Source organism: Berghia stephanieae, unplaced genomic scaffold (assembly GCF_034508935.2).
Source record: "Berghia stephanieae isolate SIO BIC M18660-M18661 unplaced genomic scaffold, UCSD_Bste_1.3 scaffold35, whole genome shotgun sequence".
Classification (NCBI taxonomy): Eukaryota; Metazoa; Mollusca; class Gastropoda; order Nudibranchia; family Aeolidiidae; genus Berghia; species Berghia stephanieae.
Window position 1 is genome coordinate 13,328 of NW_027624733.1, and position 19,173 is coordinate 32,500.

Sequence of the window (19,173 nt, forward strand, 5' to 3'; positions counted from 1 at the left end):
CCGCGATCCTTGGCGTGTTCAAGACGTCGCATGTCCCAATACGGCCTGCGCACTTTCACGACGGAGCCACAACAGGCTGGACCGAACTCCATCACGGCGCCGCGAGCGTTGTACCGTCGACACGGTACTGATCGTACCTTTCCTCATCGTCCAACTGCGCACGACGACCAGGGGGGCACGTGCGCGCGCGCGTTACGCGCGCGGCGCAACGCACGCCGGGCCGTGTCAGCGTGGACCCTCCGGCCAGTGGGCACGCCGGACCCCAACCGGACAGCGTTTTACCCTCTCCCGCTCGCGGGGGTGCAGGGGCAAACACCGCCAATCGGACCGTGCTCCGAGCACATTGTAAACCTTGTTACACGCTTACCCCTCACTAGCGCAAGCTTTAGGCAGAACATTCCCACAGACTGTACGTTTCGGAGCCGGAGCTCTCTCGCCTGGCCACTCGGAGTCCACTGTCTGCGCCGTCACTGCCAAGCTAGCCGACGCGGCCGGTCAGGTCAAGGGCGGAGGGACGGTCGGCACGGGCCTGCTACCGGACTCGGGCAAGCACGTCACGGACCAATCGCGGGCACGACCCGCATGAAGACTCCTACGCTACAGCCTCCCGGCGGGCGGCCCAGTTAGCACCGTGCGCCCCGTCAAGCATCACTGGACCTATGGCTCTTTCCTCCGCTGAGGAATCCTTAGGACGCGGACCTCGTCAACGGTGGTCGGACGCCTCTCTGGGATTCCACACGCCGGACAAACTACCCCACCCTGATACGCCCATTACTACCGCCGTGTTATCGCAGGCTCCCCGGATTGGAAGAACAAGGCGCTGCATGGCTTCAACCTCACCAACAGCATCGAAGAGCTCAGCTGTCAACCGTGCCGACAACCATTTACCAACACCGGCGGGACACACCCTGGCGAGCACCTGCGTCCAGATCGTAAGTCCCGACGCCGAACTCCAGCCTCGAGGCCCAGCCTTACTCTACCCGGATAACCTGGCCTTCCGCGCTCTGAGCTCCCACGCCCGGAACGCCGCGTCGCAGACTTATGGTCCTTACGCGGACTAACACGGGCGGACTTCGACTTCGTCCACCGACCGTTCATGATCAGGCGTCTGACGTGGTTCATGAGCACTTGCGTCGCCCGCATCGCTGCTTCAACCACTTTCCGACGACGCCGCCCCGCGTCATGACTCCCAACCGCCAGAAAGGTACCTTGTTATTTTCCTCTGCGGACTTAGGCTCAAACAAACAATTTGTTGGGCAAAGTTGCGAGCATTCGACCCTGAGCACTCATGGCAGGGAAACCCGCCCGCCTTATCGACTAGACGTCCAATCCGCCATCGTCTACAAGCGACAGTAACGGAAGGTTTAAAACCGCCGCAAGAAACGGCTCGTCGAGCGAGGGTCGGTGCGGCAAACGAGAAGGTCCGGCCGATCCAAAACCGAGGTGCATACGGAGTCCGTGGGCAACGTACGGTTATTCATCACGCCCTCAGAGGAATCGCGACTCGACGTTTTAATCGAGGCAACTCCTCGCCATCGGGCTTACCGCGTGCGCTGCCACCAGGCTAGCGCCTTCCAATAGGCATCAACGCACGTAGCTGTCTACCTCAATCCGTTCCGGTAAGCTCGCAATGCGACCAGCCCGACAATGTATCTCAACTCCTCAACGTGCTGGGATTGAATCCGCGCCTGGCTGCCACCTAAGCGTGGAGCCGTCTCGCAGCTCGACTCCGGGATCGAACCTGATATCCTCCGACTCGTAGCGAACTACGGGGAAGCTCTTGAACCCGGGCCGCGAATGATGGACGGCGAGCATACGAGGCACCGCTAAAGGGTGTAATACCAGACGCCTCAGCCTGGCGAGGCCCGAGCGTAACCAACCGCCGCGGTAGATCCTCATTAAATGCGCCTTCTCGTGAGGAACCCCGTTGGAGAGACCGTGTCGTATTTAACTCTGGCGATTCCTCAGGCTTACAAACGGACTGCCCCGCGTGTTTATCGCCGATATGACTGAGATGCGTCTTCCCTTCTAGGGAGCATAGCCGTGCTGGTTAAGCCCTCGAATGACGAAGCATAAAATACAGGCAGGTATACCTGGAGTAGCTTCCAGTCAACCGTGGTTTGAACCACCGCGGACAGGTCGGCCGCCCGACGGCCGAACCGCGACCGAGATCCCAGCGTCGATCCTCGCCGACGGCCGTACTCGACTCTACCGCACAAACGTTCACCCCTTCGGCCTTCTCGCTGCTGGGTCGGACTGCTCCGACCGCCCGGACACGCTCGCGCTCACACGACTCTAGGTCCTCTACCGAGGAGCTAACCTGGGACCGACTCCGGACTCTCCGACCACCGCTCGTCCAGGCGCTGGTGACCGTGGGTGTACCAGAGGCCACCGCGCGCCTTTCGGCTCGCCTTGCTTCAATTTCAATTTTTCCGACCGACGACCGCCTTCCCTACTATACGTCCCAAACCCCTGGTAAGGTAGCCCTTTTCCTCTTGCGGACTACTAAAAAAAAAAATTTTTTTGGTGCAAATTCAGATTCGACCCCAGGCACGTATGGCAAACCCGAGCCCGACCTCCGAACAGCCCGAATTTCCCATCGCACTACTCTAGCGAAGTAGCGGGAACGCGTTTAACGCCGCGTAAACGGTCTTCCGAGCGAGTACAGGGCCCTAACGGGAAGGGCCCCGAAGTTCAAAACCGGTCGGCAATGGGGAGGTCCCAGGTGCGATCATAGGTGGTGGGTTTATTTCATTCAAATTCGCTCCGTAGAGGAAATGCGCTCGACCAAAGTTTTTTCCCTCGGCCCTCGGAGGGCTTACCGCGGGAGCGTCCCGGCGCTAGAGTCCTTCTCGGCCGTAGCGAGAGCTTCTTACCCCAGGGACGCCCGTGCGGTAAAGCCTCGAATCGACGAGGCGATAAAATCGTATGAATAAAGCTCCCAAACCGGGATTTGAACCCCGGCAGGGTTGGCCGGCCCGTGGGCCAACTCGATCGAGCCCGAGTCGTCGATCGCCCGACTCTAGCGAAGTAGCGGGAACGCGTTTAACACTCCGCCAAGCGAGTACAGGGCCCTAACGGGAAGGGCCCCGAAGTTCAAAACCGGTCGGCAATGGGGAGGTCCCAGGTGCGATCATAGGTGGTGGGTTTATTTCATTCAAATTCGCTCCGTAGAGGAAATGCGCTCGACCAAAGTTTTTTCCCTCGGCCCTCGGAGGGCTTACCGCGGGAGCGTCCCGGCGCTAGAGTCCTTCTCGGCCGTAGCGAGAGCTTCTTACCCCAGGGACGCCCGTGCGGTAAAGCCTCGAATCGACGAGGCGATAAAATCGTATGAATAAAGCTCCCAAACCGGGATTTGAACCCCGGCACGGTTGGCCGGCCCGTGGGCCAACTCGATCGAGCCCGAGTCGTCGATCGCCCGACTCTAGCGAAGTAGCGGGAACGCGTTTAACACTCCGCCAAGCGAGTACAGGGCCCTAACGGGAAGGGCCCCGAAGTTCAAAACCGGTCGGCAATGGGGAGGTCCCAGGTGCGATCATAGGTGGTGGGTTTATTTCATTCAAATTCGCTCCGTAGAGGAAATGCGCTCGACCAAAGTTTTTTCCCTCGGCCCTCGGAGGGCTTACCGCGGGAGCGTCCCGGCGCTAGAGTCCTTCTCGGCCGTAGCGATAGCTTCTTACCCCAGGGACGCCCGTGCGGTAAAGCCTCGAATCGACGAGGCGATAAAATCGTATGAATAAAGCTCCCAAACCGGGATTTGAACCCCGGCAGGGTTGGCCGGCCCGTGGGCCAACTCGATCGAGCCCGAGTCGTCGATCGCCCGACTCTAGCGAAGTAGCGGGAACGCGTTTAACACTCCGCCAAGCGAGTACAGGGCCCTAACGGGAAGGCCCCGAAGTTCAAAACCGGTCGGCAATGGGGAGGTCCCAGGTGCGATCATAGGTGGTGGGTTTATTTCATTCAAATTCGCTCCGTAGAGGAAATGCGCTCGACCAAAGTTTTTTCCCTCGGCCCTCGGAGGCTTACCGCGGGAGCGTCCCGGCGCTAGAGTCCTTCTCGGCCGTAGCGAGAGCTTCTTACCCCAGGGACGCCCGTGCGGTAAAGCCTCGAATCGACGAGGCGATAAAATCGTATGAATAAAGCTCCCAAACCGGGATTTGAACCCCGGCAGGGTTGGCCGGCCCGTGGGCCAACTCGATCGAGCCCGAGTCGTCGATCGCCCGACTCTAGCGAAGTAGCGGGAACGCGTTTAACACTCCGCCAAGCGAGTACAGGGCCCTAACGGGAAGGGCCCCGAAGTTCAAAACCGGTCGGCAATGGGGAGGTCCCAGGTGCGATCATAGGTGGTGGGTTTATTTCATTCAAATTCGCTCCGTAGAGGAAATGCCTCGACCAAAGTTTTTTCCCTCGGCCCTCGGAGGGCTTACCGCGGGAGCGTCCCGGCGCTAGAGTCCTTCTCGCCGTAGCGAGAGCTTCTTACCCCAGGGACGCCCGTGCGGTAAAGCCTCGAATCGACGAGGCGATAAAATCGTATGAATAAAGCTCCCAAACCGGGATTTGAACCCCGGCAGGTTGGCCGGCCCGTGGGCCAACTCGATCGAGCCCGAGTCGTCGATCGCCCGACTCTAGCGAAGTAGCGGAACGCGTTTAACACTCGCAAGCGAGTACAGGGCCCTACGGAAGGGCCGAAGTTCAAAACCGGTCGGCAATGGGGAGGTCCCAGGTGCGATCATAGGTGGTGTTTATTCATATCAAATTGCGCTCCGTAGAGGAAATGCGCTCGACCAAAGTTTCTTTCCCTCGGCCCTCGGAGGGCTTACCGCGGGAGCGTCCCGGCGCTAGAGTCTTTCTCGCCTAGCGAGAGCTTCTTACCCAGGACGCCCGTTGCGGTAAAGCCTCGAATCGACGAGGCGATAAAATCGTATGAATAAAGCACCCAAACGGGATTGAACCCCGGCAGGTTGGCCGACCCGTGGGCCCAACTCGTAAAGTTCGACGAGTACATCGATCCCAAGACCTTAAAATATTATTATAACGTATTATATATATAAACTTAGTATATGTGACACTAAGAAATATATCTACATATTATTTATAATTGATTCGTATATGGGATGCGAGTAAAGAGGCTTTTTATCGAGTACTCAGCTATGCGCCGAGCCAGCAATCACTGCTCACAAAGCGGCTTACACGCGTCTACAGCCAACAGCAACACTTAGCATGCAGAGCGGACACGACAGACGGAGAAAACACTCCACGCCATTTCGTTACATCGATTACGGAGAGAACGAGTAAGAACCTTCACAGTACTCAACTATGCGCCGAGCCAGGCAATCGTCTCAAGCCTTTAAACGCTCTACACCAACACAACATCTACGTGCAGACGGACACACAGGACGAGAAAACACTACTACCCGTATCGTTTAATCGATTAGGAGAGATGCGAGTAAAGAACCTTTCTATCGAGTACTCAACTATGCGCCGAGCCAGGCAATCGTGCTCAAAGCGCTTTAAACGCGTCTAACAGCCAACAGCAACACTCTAACGTGCAGAGCGGGACACGACAGGACGGAGAAAACACTACTCACGGCCAGGTATTCGTTTTACATCTGATTACGGGGAGAGAATGCGAGTAAAGAACCTTTCTATCGAGTACTCAACTATGCGCCGAGCCAGGCAATCGTGCTCAAAGCGCTTTACAACGCGTCTACAGCCAACAGCAACACTCTAACGTGCAGAGCGGGACACGACAGGACGGAGAAAACACTACTCACGGCCAGGTATTCGTTTTACATCTGATTACGGGAGAGAATGCGAGTAAAGAACCTTTCTATCGAGTACTCAACTATGCGCCGAGCCAGGCAATCGTGCTCAAAGCGCTTTACAACGCGTCTACAGCCAACAGCAACACTTAACGTGCAGAGCGGGACACGACAGGACGGAGAAAACACTACTCACGGCCAGGTATTCGTTTTACATCTGATTACGGGGAGAGAATGCGAGTAAAGAACCTTTCTATCGAGTACTCAACTATGCGCCGAGCCAGGCAATCGTGCTCAAAGCGCTTTACAACGCTCTACAGCCAACAGCAACACTTAGCGTGCAGAGCGGACACGACAGGACGGAGAAAACACTACTCACGGCCAGGTATTCGTTTTACACTGATTACGGGGAGAGAATGCGAGTAAAGAACCTTTCTATCGAGTACTCAACTATGCGCCGAGCCAGGCAATCGTGCTCAAAGCGCTTTACAACGCGTCTACAGCCAACAGCAACACTTAACGTGCAGAGCGGACCACGACAGAAACAGAACGGACGAAAACATACTTACATATTATCACAACTTCTGAGTACGGTGAAAGCAAGAGCACAAAGTTTGAGAGTACGTAAGCGAAGACACGAATTAAAAGATGCAGTTGGCGAATTCCGCTTCGCAGAAGCCTATTAAGGGAAGAAAAGAAAACAAAAACAAAAATCCCCCAAATATTAAAAAATAAATTAATTAATTAAAAAAAGTACAGTTGGCGAATTCTGCTTCGCAAAGGCAGTAAGGAATCGAAAAAAAAAAAAAAAAAAAAAAAGAGAGAAGAGAGAGAGAGAGAGAAGAGAGAAGAGAAGAGAGAGAGGAGAGAGAGATGAGAGAGAGAGAGAAAATGCGCGCAATGTCACAGTAGCGCAGCGCACGAATGCTACAAAATGCAGTTGGCGAATTGCGCTTCGCAGAGGTCAATGTCAATGAGGTGACCCAAATTAAAAAAAAAAAAAATAAATTTAATGCGCAAAACGAAAACTAGCGCAGCGACCAGATATGTTTAAAATATAGTTGGCGAATTCCGCTTCGCAGAAGCCTATTAAGAGAATGAAAAAAAAAAAAGAAAAAAAAAAAAAAAAAAGGAATAAACAAAAAAAAAAAATACAGTTGGCGAATCCCGCTTCGCAGAAGGCCTATTAAGGACAAAACAATAAAATGCAGTTGGCGAATTCCGCTTCGCAGAAGCCTGTTAAAGGAACAAAATAAAATGCAGTTTGGCGAATTCCGCTTCTCAGAAGTCTATTAAGGGACTGAATAAAATGCAGTTGGCGAATTCCGCTTCGCAGAAGCCTGGAAAAGGGACAAAATAAAATGCAGTTGGCGAATTCCGCTTCGCAGAAGCCTATTAAGGGACTAAATGAAATGCAGTTGGCGAATTCCGCTTCGCAGAAGCCTATTAAGGGACTAAATTGAAATGCAGTTGGCGAATTCCGCTTCTCAGAAGCCTATTAAGGGACAATGGCGAATCCCGCTTCTCAGAAGTCTATTAAGGGACTAAATAAAATGCAGTTGGCGAATTCCGCTTCGCAGAAGCCTATTAAGGGACTGACAGGAAGGAAAAAACAAAATTGAAAAAAAAAAAAAAAAAAAAAAATGCAGTTGGCGAATTCTACTTCGCAGACAGCAAAGAAGGAAAACTAAAAGTGCCTCTGGACGGATTAGTGCCTCTGGACGGATTAGTGCCTCTGGACGGACTAGTGCCTCTGGACGGATTAGTGCCTCTGGACGGATTAGTGCCTCTGGACAGGTGGAGAGAAAAAAAAATTCTCCAAGTTCTAGGAGATAGAACTTTGAAAGAAGTAAAGTAAAGTAAAGTAAATGTATTTATACGTGTTATGACACTCTCGCACCCGCCGCCGCCGCGCGCCGCACCGCCAGCATGCCGAGCCGAGCAGAGCAAGGACTCGAAGGCTGGCCGATCGGGCCGGGCCGTGCCGTGCCGGGTGGAAAGGGGGCCGAGACAAACCCTGCTGGAGGGAAAATCTCAGCGTCCGGGGCTTAGTCTCAACGGATCGCCGTACCAGGACAGCTCTAACGCTTACAACACCCCGACGGAATACATGTGGTCCGCACGCGATTTCTTGCCCCTAACGGACGTGGATGATACCGACCCAGCCACGCGCACCACAGATCTAGCGCGCGTGACGAGCGGGCCGGTCACGGCACTAGCCGACGAACCCGAGGGTTGCCGGCTTAATGTTGCCTGCACGCTCAGGGCCCTAGCTAAGCTCACCCTTGCTCACCGGGCGGGGTTCCGACTTAGAGGCGTTCAGTCGTACTCCCACGGACGTAGCCTGGCGCCATCGGCCTGACGACCGGACGCGCGAACCAGAGGTCCGAACTCACCGTTCCTCTCGTACTGAGCAAGATTACCGTGGCAAGGGCGCTTCATCAGTAGGATAAAACTAACCTGTCTCACGACGGTCTAAACCCAGCTCACGTTCCCTGTTGGCGGGTGAACAATCCGACACTTGGCGAATTCTGCTTCGCAATGATAGGAAGAGCCGACATCGAAGGATCAATCAGCGACGTCGCTATGAACGCTTGGCCGCCACAAGCCAGTTATCCCTGTGGTAACTTTTCTGACACCTCTCGCTTGAAACTCCCAACGTCGAAAGGATCGATAGGCCACGCTTTCACGGCCAGTATTCGTACTGAAAATCCTGGTCGAGCAGGCATTTGCCCTTTTGCTCTACGCGAGGTTTCCGTCCTCGCTGAGCCCGCCTTGGGACACCTTCGCTGCGCTTTAGAAGATGTACCGCCCCAGTCAAACTCCCCGTCCGAGGCTGTCCCCGGCAGGGTCGCTGTCGCCGTCGTGACCGCGTCGGGGGAGTCGGTGGACTCCCCGAGCCCGACGCGACGGCGGCTTGACGTCTGAACCTCGTACGCCTCCTACCTGCAAGAAGGCGCCGAGTCCCCACTCCGTCGGGTAAGTGGAGGTCCCGCGGGGGTAGCGGTATTTCACTGTCGCGCCCGAAGACGCTACCGCCTATGCTACACCCCCCACGCTCCTCCACAGAGTCGGACTAGAGTCAAGCTCGACAGGGTCTTCTTTCCCCGCTGATTTCACCAAGCCCGTTCCCTTGGCTGTGATTTCGCCGGGGCGTAGATAGGGACAGTGGGAATCTCGTTAATCCGTTCGTGCGCGTCGCTAATTAGACGACGAGGCATTTGGCTACCTTAAGAGAGTCATAGTTACTCCCGCCGTTTACCCGCGCTTATGCGAATCTCTTCACTTTGACATTCTGAGCACTGGGCAGAAATCACGTCCCGTAAACACCTTTTCAGGCTGTCGAGACGCTCTGTTTTAATTAGACAGTCGGATTCCCCCTGTCCGTGACAGTTCTGAGACAGCGTGAGTCGGAGGTCGCGTCGGTTGTCCCCCGCGCAGCCAACGCGCCCCGCGAAGGGGCGTCAGCCGAGCGAGGCCGCTCGGCCCGGGGCCCCCACGGGTTTCCGCGCACGTCTCTCCCCCTCGGAGTGTCCCCTCAGGGTGCGTGCGGTTCTGCCCGCTTCCTCCCCTAGCCCGACCGTCCCGGCCCTCAGAGCCAATCCTTCTCCCGAAGTTACGGATCCATTTTGCCGACTTCCCTTACCTACATTACTCCGTGGACCAGAGGCTGCTAACCTAGGAGACCTGCTGCGGACATGAGTACGGCCGGCAGCGAGATTGACGTGCCCTCGACGGGTTTTCACGGACCGCCGTGAGCGCTCCGGACGCAGCCATGTCTTACGGCGACGCTTTTCGGCCTGGCCAGCCCTTTCTCCGGTCGACCCGATTCCAGGGCGAACCAGACCTTAAAAAGAGACGACGGCTCTCCCCGGTGCCCACGGCAGCGTTCCCCGTTCTGTCGGCGTCGCCGCGGCGCCCCCCACGCCGGAACGTAGTCGCGACGAGGGGGGCCGTTCTCCGCCGCCCGGTTCCGAGCGAACCTTAACTGGATTCCCTTTCGGCGGTCGCAGGGTGACTGACAGGCCAGGCGCGGCGCCCGTTCGGCCGCCCGCCCGGCGCGTGTTTCGTACCCGCTTCAGCAAGGGAGCTAACCCGCCCCTTAGGACCGACTCACCCACGTACATGCACTGTTCCCGCGGAACCATTCCCCACTTCGGCCTTGAAAAGTACTCTCCGTTCAATATTTGCTACTACCACCAAGATCTTCACCCGCGGCGGCTCCGAACGGGATCGCTCCCGGACTTTCACGCCACCGCGGCGCACCTCCTACTCGCCCCGGCCTGCCCGGGGAGGGGAGTCGCACCCCTCCCGCTGGCGGGGCGGCCCGGTGTGGGTCCGACGCTCAGCGCCATCCATTTTCAGGGCGGGTCGGTTCGGCAGGTGAGTTGTTACACACTCCTTGGCGGATTCCGACTTCCGTGGCCACCGCCCTGCTGTCAGTACCGACCCACACCTTTTAGCTTTCCCGTGAGCGTCCTGCGTTGGGCACCACAACCGGGCGTTCGGTTCATCCCGCAGCGCCAGTTCTGCTTACCAAAAATGGCCCACTCGGCACCCGTGATTCTAGGCCAGGCCCCGTGCGAGGCGGGTCTGGCGCCTCACCCGTTGAAAGTTTGAGAGTAGGACGAGGGCGTTTCGCCCCCGATGCCTCCAACCATTCGCTTTACCGAGTGAAAATCGTTCCGTCGGCACCGGCTATCCTGAGGGAAACTTCGGAGGGAACCAGCTACTAGATGGTTCGATTGGTCTTTCGCCCCTACGCCCAAGTCGGGCGGTCGATTTGCACGTCAGAGTCGCTTCGAGCCTCCACCAGAGTTTCCCCCGGCTTCGCTCTGCTCAGGCGTAGATCACCATCTATCGGGTCCCGACGCCTGCACTCATGCTCCGACAGGGCCGTCAACGCGGCGACCGCCGGGCCGGCGGTGCGCTCCGGGGACTCGGTGAGTCGCCCGAGAGATCCCGCCCTCGGCCCGCGAGGGCCTCTCGCTTTCACTTCGCCGTGGGGTTTAGTGGAAACCCTGCGGCTCGCACAGGCGTCGGACTCCTTGGTCCGTGTTTCAAGACGGGTCGGGCAGGTACCGGAATAACGCTGCGCACCTTTCGACGGACCGGAGCCGCCCGCCCGGGAGGCCGAAACCCCCCGGGGCGAACCGCCGCCGTTTGTCCGCGGTCGACCACGGCACCCGAATACGACCGCTCTCGTGCCAACTCGCGCCCACGATCCGCAGGCCGACGACCCGCGTAGGGCGCGCGGACGAGACGGCCCGGTGCCGGTGGCAGCGGAGACCCGCCGTGGTGGGGCACGCGCCCGACCCCCGAACTCGGAAGGCGTCCCCGTCTCCGGGGCGCCTCCGCGGGGGCACGGGCGACCAGCCGCCACGGCGGGACACGTCGCTCGGCTCAGCCAGTTTACCCCTTGGCGGTTTCACGCGCTTTGCACCCTCTCTTCAGAGTTCTTTTCAACTTTCCCTCACAGTACTTGTTCGCTATCGGACTCGCGCAGGTACTTAGCCTTAGGTGGAGTTTACCACCCGCTTCGGGCTGCACTGCCAAGCAACCCGACTCCGGGGTCGAGGTCGGCGGAAGGGAGCGCCGCCGGCAAGGGCCTGGCACCCGCTCTGGGCAAGCCACGCTCGAGAAGACTCGCGCGGCGCTCCCGATCCCGCTCGACACCGACCCGAACGCTACAGCTCCCCGCGGGCACGGGCCCAGGGGGTTTCAGCGCTGGGCTCTTCCCGCTTCACTCGCCGTTACTGGGGGAGTCCCCGTTGGTTTCTTTTCCTCCGCTTACTGAAATGCTTTAGTTCGGCGGGTACCCTCGTCCGATATGAGGTCGGCAGATCGCCCCATCCGTCGGGTTCGCCGCGCGTCGTTATACTTACTTCCCCGCATACCCCCACGAAGCCCTCGCTCGCGTGTACATCGAGCAGGCCCGAGGATTGAGGAAGAAGCAGCCGATCGCGTGCGTGCTTCCCCGTCTTCGGTGCGCGTCTTATTCGTCGTCCCCCGCCCATACCCAGAGGCCGGGTGGGGACGACGTCTCCCGTGGTCAGACGGGAGCCCTCGATCTACGGCCGCCAGTCGGGCCGAGACCCGACCGGTACGGCACGTCGCGCCGCTCAGTCCCCCCCGAGAAGACCGGTTGCGGCGACGTCGTAGGGCCGACCCTCATACGGACGTGGCCGGTGACTTACGCCCACGGCCGCAATTTGCGTTCAAGACGTCGATGTTCAATGAGGCAGCTGCAGTTCACACGACTCAATACGGCTGGCCGCACTCTTCATCGACGCGCGAGCCGAGTGATCCACCGCCAAAGGTTGTATTTATTTTCTCTCGCTTAAGGGCCAAACGACGACAAAGGGTGGGGGGGGCAAGCGTTGCGCGCGCGGTTACTCGCGGCGCAACGCCGCCGCCCCGTTTATCGCCTGGACCGCTCCCCGGCCAGGGAGCAGCCCGGCCTCACCGGACAGTGTTTTTTAACCCTTCACCCGTCGGGCGGGCGGCTGGGGGCAAAACGAAATCGGACGTGATCCTACCGAAGGTTCACCTACGGTAACCTTGTTACGACTTTTACCCTCTCGGGGCAGCGCAGTTCGGGCGACATCGCGACGACTGCGATTTCAGGAGCCGAAGCTCCGTCTCGCCGGCCACTCCGGGGCCCTGGCTGCGCCGTCCACCGAAGGTAGCGACGGGCGGTGTGTACAAAGGGCAGGGACGTAGTCGGCACGGGATGCTGACCCGTGACTACGTGGCATTCCGAGTTCACGGCCCAACTCGCAGGAAGACCGACCCCGGACATGAAGACTCCTACGCTCACGGTCTACACCGCGCCGGCTGGCGCCACCACTGTAGCACACGTGCAGCCCAGGACGTCTAAGGGCATCACAGACCTGTTATGGCTCCATCTCGTACGCACTGCTCGAGGTCAATCCCTGCAGGACGCGGCCTGCGCGACGGCGGTCCGGGGCACCGCCTCTCCCTGAGTGGGAAGACCGACGCCCGACCCGAGAGCCGAACGCCGACCCAACCCGTGAGACGGACCCCTCTTGACCGCCGTTTGTTATCCGCCAGGGCAGAGTCTCGCCCGTTATCGGAATGAACCAGACGGATCGCTCCACGGGCTAGCAACGGCCATGCACCACCACCCACCGAATCATGAAAGAGCCTCAGTCTGTCAATCCACGCGGTGTCCGGACCTGGTAAGCTTCCCCGTGTTGAGTCAAATTGAGCCGCAGGCTCCACTCCTGGTGGTGCCCTTCCGTCAATTCCTTTAAGTTTCAGCCTTGCGACCGTACTCCCCCCGGAGCCCAGGCACTCTGATTTCTCCGGGGCCTCGCGAGGCTTCCCCACAGGGGACGTCCCCGCGTAACCGGTCGGCATGGTTTACTGTCGGAACTACCGCGGTACCTGATCGCGTTCGTTCCTCCGACTTTCGTTCATGATCAACGAAGGCGCTCTTGGCCGGTGCCTTCGCTCTTGTTCGTCCCACCGCGATCGTCGGATTCCACCCCTCCCGCGGTAGTACGCCGCCCCCCGGCCGTCTCTATAGACCTCGCCCACCGCCCCCACGGAGACCGGTCCCGTGGTTACATTGCGGGGCGGTGGCGTCATCACATCGTTCCGAGCAAAGCTGTGCGAGCACGACCTGCTTTGAGCACTCCAATTGATTCAGGGAGAACACCGCCCGTACCTTAGTGTCGGCCCAGATACGCCACGTACCAAGCCGACACGGCTTAAGACGGAAAGAGACTAAACCGGCAGCGACGGGCAAGCGATGCCCGGCGAGATCCGTCGCGAGGGTCCGGTTGCGGCACCGGAAGGCACCGCTTGCTCCATCCCCAAAACCACGACGGTGCATAATCGCCGGGGCAACGTCACCCGCGGTTTGTCGCTGCCGTCACCTCAGAGATCCAACTACGAGCGTTTTAAACGCAGCAACTACAACATACGCCATCGGAGCTGGAATTACCGCGGCTGCTGGCACCAGGCTTGCCCTCCGATAGGTCATCAACGGCACGTGTTTGGTCTACGCTCAATCCGACCGCTAGGCTCGCATGCGAGCCCAGCCCCGACATTTATCTTCACTACCTCACCGTGCTGGGAGTGGGTAAGTTGCGCGCCTGCTGCCACCCTTAAGCGTGGTAGCCGTCTCGCAGGCTCCCTCTCCGGGATCGAACCCTGATCCTCCGTCACCCGTAGCCAACACGGGGGGCTCTTGCCCGGGCCGTCTAAATTTGATGGGACGGCGAGCAAACGGGCACGCCGCTAACAGCGGTCGTCACATACCCAGAGTTCGCCTCAGCCTGGCGGGCGGCGTTAACCACCCGCCGCCGGTCAAGATCCTAATAAATGCGCCCTCTCCCCGCGGAGGTAACCCCGTTAGGAGGAGGACTCGTGTGCACGTATTAGCTCTGGGATTCCTACAGGTGTCCGGACAAACATCGCCCACCCCGTGTATTATCGCCGATATACTGAGCAGTTCGCGGCTTCCCCTTCTGTGTAGGGTGAGCATAGGCGTGCATGGCTTAACCCTCAAGACAAGCATAAGACTACAGGCAGGATCAACCTGGTAGCGTATCCATTTCCAACCCGGCGGGACGGACCCGCTGGGACAGGAGGCTACGGGCGCCGACGACCGAAGCCCAGACGCCGAGAACTCCCAGCGCTCGACTCCTTCGCCGACGGCCCTTCTCGACTCTACCGCACAAACGTTCACCCCTTCGGCCTTCTCGCTGCTGGGTCGGACTGCTCCGACCGCCCGGACACGCTCGCGCTCACACGACTCTAGGTCCTCTACCGAGGAGCTAACCTGGGACCGACTCCGGACTCTCCGACCACCGCTCGTCCAGGCGCTGGTGACCGTGGGTGTACCAGAGGCCACCGCGCGCCTTTCGGCTCGCCTTGCTTCAATTTCAATTTTTCCGACCGACGACCGCCTTCCCTACTATACGTCCCAAACCCCTGGTAAGGTAGCCCTTTTCCTCTTGCGGACTACTAAAAAAAAAAATTTTTTTGGTGCAAATTCAGATTCGACCCCAGGCACGTATGGCAAACCCGAGCCCGACCTCCGAACAGCCCGAATTTCCCATCGCACTACTCTAGCGAAGTAGCGGGAACGCGTTTAACGCCGCGTAAACGGTCTTCCGAGCGAGTACAGGGCCCTAACGGGAAGGGCCCCGAAGTTCAAAACCGGTCGGCAATGGGGAGGTCCCAGGTGCGATCATAGGTGGTGGGTTTATTTCATTCAAATTCGCTCCGTAGAGGAAATGCGCTCGACCAAAGTTTTTTCCCTCGGCCCTCGGAGGGCTTACCGCGGGAGCGTCCCGGCGCTAGAGTCCTTCTCGGCCGTAGCGAGAGCTTCTTACCCCAGGGACGCCCGTGCGGTAAAGCCTCGAATCGACGAGGCGATAAAATCGTATGAATAAAGCTCCCAAACCGGGATTTGAACCCCGGCAGGTTGGCCGGCCCGTGGGCCAACTCGATCGAGCCCGAGTCGTCGATCGCCCGACTCTAGCGAAGTAGCGGGAACGCGTTTAACACTCCGCCAAGCGAGTACAGGGCCCTAACGGGAAGGGCCCCGAAGTTCAAAACCGGTCGGCAATGGGGAGGTCCCAGTGCGATCATAGGTGGTGGGTTTATTTCATTCAAATTCGCTCCGTAGAGGAAATGCGCTCGACCAAAGTTTTTTCCCTCGGCCCTCGGAGGGCTTACCGCGGGAGCGTCCCGGCGCTAGAGTCCTTCTCGGCCGTAGCGAGAGCTTCTTACCCCAGGGACGCCCGTGCGGTAAAGCCTCGAATCGACGAGGCGATAAAATCGTATGAATAAAGCTCCCAAACCGGGATTTGAACCCCGGCACGGTTGGCCGGCCCGTGGGCCAACTCGATCGAGCCCGAGTCGTCGATCGCCCGACTCTAGCGAAGTAGCGGGAACGCGTTTAACACTCCGCCAAGCGAGTACAGGGCCCTAACGGGAAGGGCCCCGAAGTTCAAAACCGGTCGGCAATGGGGAGGTCCCAGGTGCGATCATAGGTGGTGGGTTTATTTCATTCAAATTCGCTCCGTAGAGGAAATGCGCTCGACCAAAGTTTTTTCCCTCGGCCCTCGGAGGGCTTACCGCGGGAGCGTCCCGGCGCTAGAGTCCTTCTCGGCCGTAGCGATAGCTTCTTACCCCAGGGACGCCCGTGCGGTAAAGCCTCGAATCGACGAGGCGATAAAATCGTATGAATAAAGCTCCCAAACCGGGATTTGAACCCCGGCAGGGTTGGCCGGCCCGTGGGCCAACTCGATCGAGCCCGAGTCGTCGATCGCCCGACTCTAGCGAAGTAGCGGGAACGCGTTTAACACTCCGCCAAGCGAGTACAGGGCCCTAACGGGAAGGGCCCCGAAGTTCAAAACCGGTCGGCAATGGGGAGGTCCCAGGTGCGATCATAGGTGGTGGGTTTATTTCATTCAAATTCGCTCCGTAGAGGAAATGCGCTCGACCAAAGTTTTTTCCCTCGGCCCTCGGAGGGCTTACCGCGGGAGCGTCCCGGCGCTAGAGTCCTTCTCGGCCGTAGCGAGAGCTTCTTACCCCAGGGACGCCCGTGCGGTAAAGCCTCGAATCGACGAGGCGATAAAATCGTATGAATAAAGCTCCCAAACCGGGATTTGAACCCCGGCAGGGTTGGCCGGCCCGTGGGCCAACTCGATCGAGCCCGAGTCGTCGATCGCCCGACTCTAGCGAAGTAGCGGGAACGCGTTTAACACTCCGCCAAGCGAGTACAGGGCCCTAACGGGAAGGGCCCCGAAGTTCAAAACCGGTCGGCAATGGGGAGGTCCCAGGTGCGATCATAGGTGGTGGGTTTATTTCATTCAAATTCGCTCCGTAGAGGAAATGCGCTCGACCAAAGTTTTTTCCCTCGGCCCTCGGAGGGCTTACCGCGGGAGCGTCCCGGCGCTAGAGTCCTTCTCGGCCGTAGCGAGAGCTTCTTACCCCAGGGACGCCCGTGCGGTAAAGCCTCGAATCGACGAGGCGATAAAATCGTATGAATAAAGCTCCCAAACCGGGATTTGAACCCCGGCACGGTTGGCCGGCCCGTGGGCCAACTCGATCGAGCCCGAGTCGTCGATCGCCCGACTCTAGCGAAGTAGCGGGAACGCGTTTAACACTCCGCCAAGCGAGTACAGGGCCCTAACGGGAAGGGCCCCGAAGTTCAAAACCGGTCGGCAATGGGAGGTCCCAGGTGCGATCATAGGTGGTGGGTTTATTTCATTCAAATTCGCTCCGTAGAGGAAATGCGCTCGACCAAAGTTTTTTCCCTCGGCCCTCGGAGGGCTTACCGCGGGAGCGTCCCGGCGCTAGAGTCCTTCTCGGCCGTAGCGAGAGCTTCTTACCCCAGGGACGCCCGTGCGGTAAAGCCTCGAATCGACGAGGCGATAAAATCGTATGAATAAAGCTCCCAAACCGGGATTTGAACCCCGGCACGGTTGGCCGGCCCGTGGGCCAACTCTGTAAGTATGCGCGAACGAGATCGAACCCAAGACCTAATAAAACTTTTATTATTATTATAATTAATTATATTAATTATATATTATTATTATTATATTATTATTAATATTGTTATTATGTGGGGATGTGATAAAAGGCTTTTTATCGAGTACTCAACTATGCGCCGACCAGGCAATCGTGCTCAAGCGCTTTACAACGCGTCTACAGCCAACAGCAACACTTAGCGTGCAGAGCGGACACGACAGACGGAGAAAAACATCCCATAACGTTTACACCGGCAGGTATGTGCCGTCTTCGTACAACTCTGAACGATGGCGAAGGTACCCAGACATTAGGAGTAAGGAACCTTTACTAATCACGGTATCTTCTGATTACGGGATGGATAAAGAGCTTACAGCTCAACAGGCCACCAGGCAATCGTGCTCAAAGCGCTTTACAACGCGTCTACAGCCAACAGCAACACTTAGCGTGCAGAGCGGGACACGACAGGACGGAGAAAACACTACTCACGGCCAGGTATTCGTTTACATCTGATTACGGGGAGAATGCGAGTAAAGAACCTTTCTATCGAGTACTCAACTATGCGCCGAGCCAGGCAATCGTGCTCAAAGCGCTTTACAACGCGTCTACAGCCAACAGCAACACTTAGCGTGCAGAGCGGGACACGACAGGACGGAGAAAACACTACTCACGGCCAGGTATTCGTTTTACATCTGATTACGGGGAGAGAATGCGAGTAAAGAACCTTTCTATCGAGTACTCAACTATGCGCCGAGCCAGGCAATCGTGCTCAAAGCGCTTTACAACGCGTCTACAGCCAACAGCAACACTTAGCGTGCAGAGCGGGACACGACAGGACGGAGAAAACACTACTCACGGCCAGGTATTCGTTTTACATCTGATTACGGGGGAGAATGCGAGTAAAGAACCTTTCTATCGAGTACTCAACTATGCGCCGAGCCAGGCAATCGTGCTCAAAGCGCTTTACAACGCGTCTACAGCCAACAGCAACACTTAGCGTGCAGAGCGGGACACGACAGGACGAGAGAAAACACTACTCACGGCCAGGTATTCGTTTTACATCTGATTACGGGGAGAGAATGCGAGTAAAGAACCTTTCTATCGAGTACTCAACTATGCGCCGAGCCAGGCAATCGTGCTCAAAGCGCTTTACAACGCGTCTACAGCCAACAGCAACACTTAGCGTGCAGAGCGGGACACGACAGGACGGAGAAAACACTACTCACGGCCAGGTATTCGTTTTACATCTGATTACGGGGAGAGAATGCGAGTAAAGAACCTTTCTATCGAGTACTCAACTATGCGCCGAGCCAGGCAATCGTGCTCAAAGCGCTTTACAACGCGTCTACAGCCAACAGCAACACTTAGCGTGCAGAGCGGGACACGACAGGACGGAGAAAACACTACTCACGGCCAGGTATTCGTTTTACATCTGATTACGGGGAGAGAATGCGAGTAAAGAACCTTTCTATCGAGTACTCAACTATGCGCCGAGCCAGGCAATCGTGCTCAAAGCGCTTTACAACGCGTCTACAGCCAACAGCAACACTTAGCGTGCAGAGCGGGACACGACAGGACGGAGAAAACACTACTCACGGCCAGGTATTCGTTTTACATCTGATTACGGGGAGAGAATGCGAGTAAAGAACCTTTCTATCGAGTACTCAACTATGCGCCGAGCCAGGCAATCGTGCTCAAAGCGCTTTACAACGCGTCTACAGCCAACAGCAACACTTAGCGTGCAGAGCGGGACACGACAGGACGGAGAAAACACTACTCACGGCCAGGTATTCGTTTTACATCTGATTACGGGGAGAGAATGCGAGTAAAGAACCTTTCTATCGAGTACTCAACTATGCGCCGAGCCAGGCAATCGTGCTCAAAGCGCTTTACAACGCGT

General features: G+C 57.6%; 2 non-coding genes and 1 pseudogene across 2 annotated transcripts; all 3 read right to left on the bottom strand.

The window, feature by feature from the left end:
* Window positions 1-7,789: 7,789 nt before the first annotated feature.
* LOC144961661 (large subunit ribosomal RNA) lies at window positions 7,790-11,601 on the bottom strand. Its single transcript, XR_013643246.1, has one exon. It is a non-coding gene; the product is annotated as a large subunit ribosomal RNA (ribosomal RNA).
* Window positions 11,602-11,927: 326 nt separating this feature from the next.
* LOC144961654 (5.8S ribosomal RNA) lies at window positions 11,928-12,084 on the bottom strand. The gene has a single exon (XR_013643242.1). It is a non-coding gene; the product is annotated as a 5.8S ribosomal RNA (ribosomal RNA).
* A 205-nt stretch (window positions 12,085-12,289) lies between these two features.
* On the bottom strand, window positions 12,290-14,337 carry LOC144961664 (small subunit ribosomal RNA; annotated as a pseudogene).
* Between the last annotated feature and the right edge of the window lie 4,836 nt (window positions 14,338-19,173).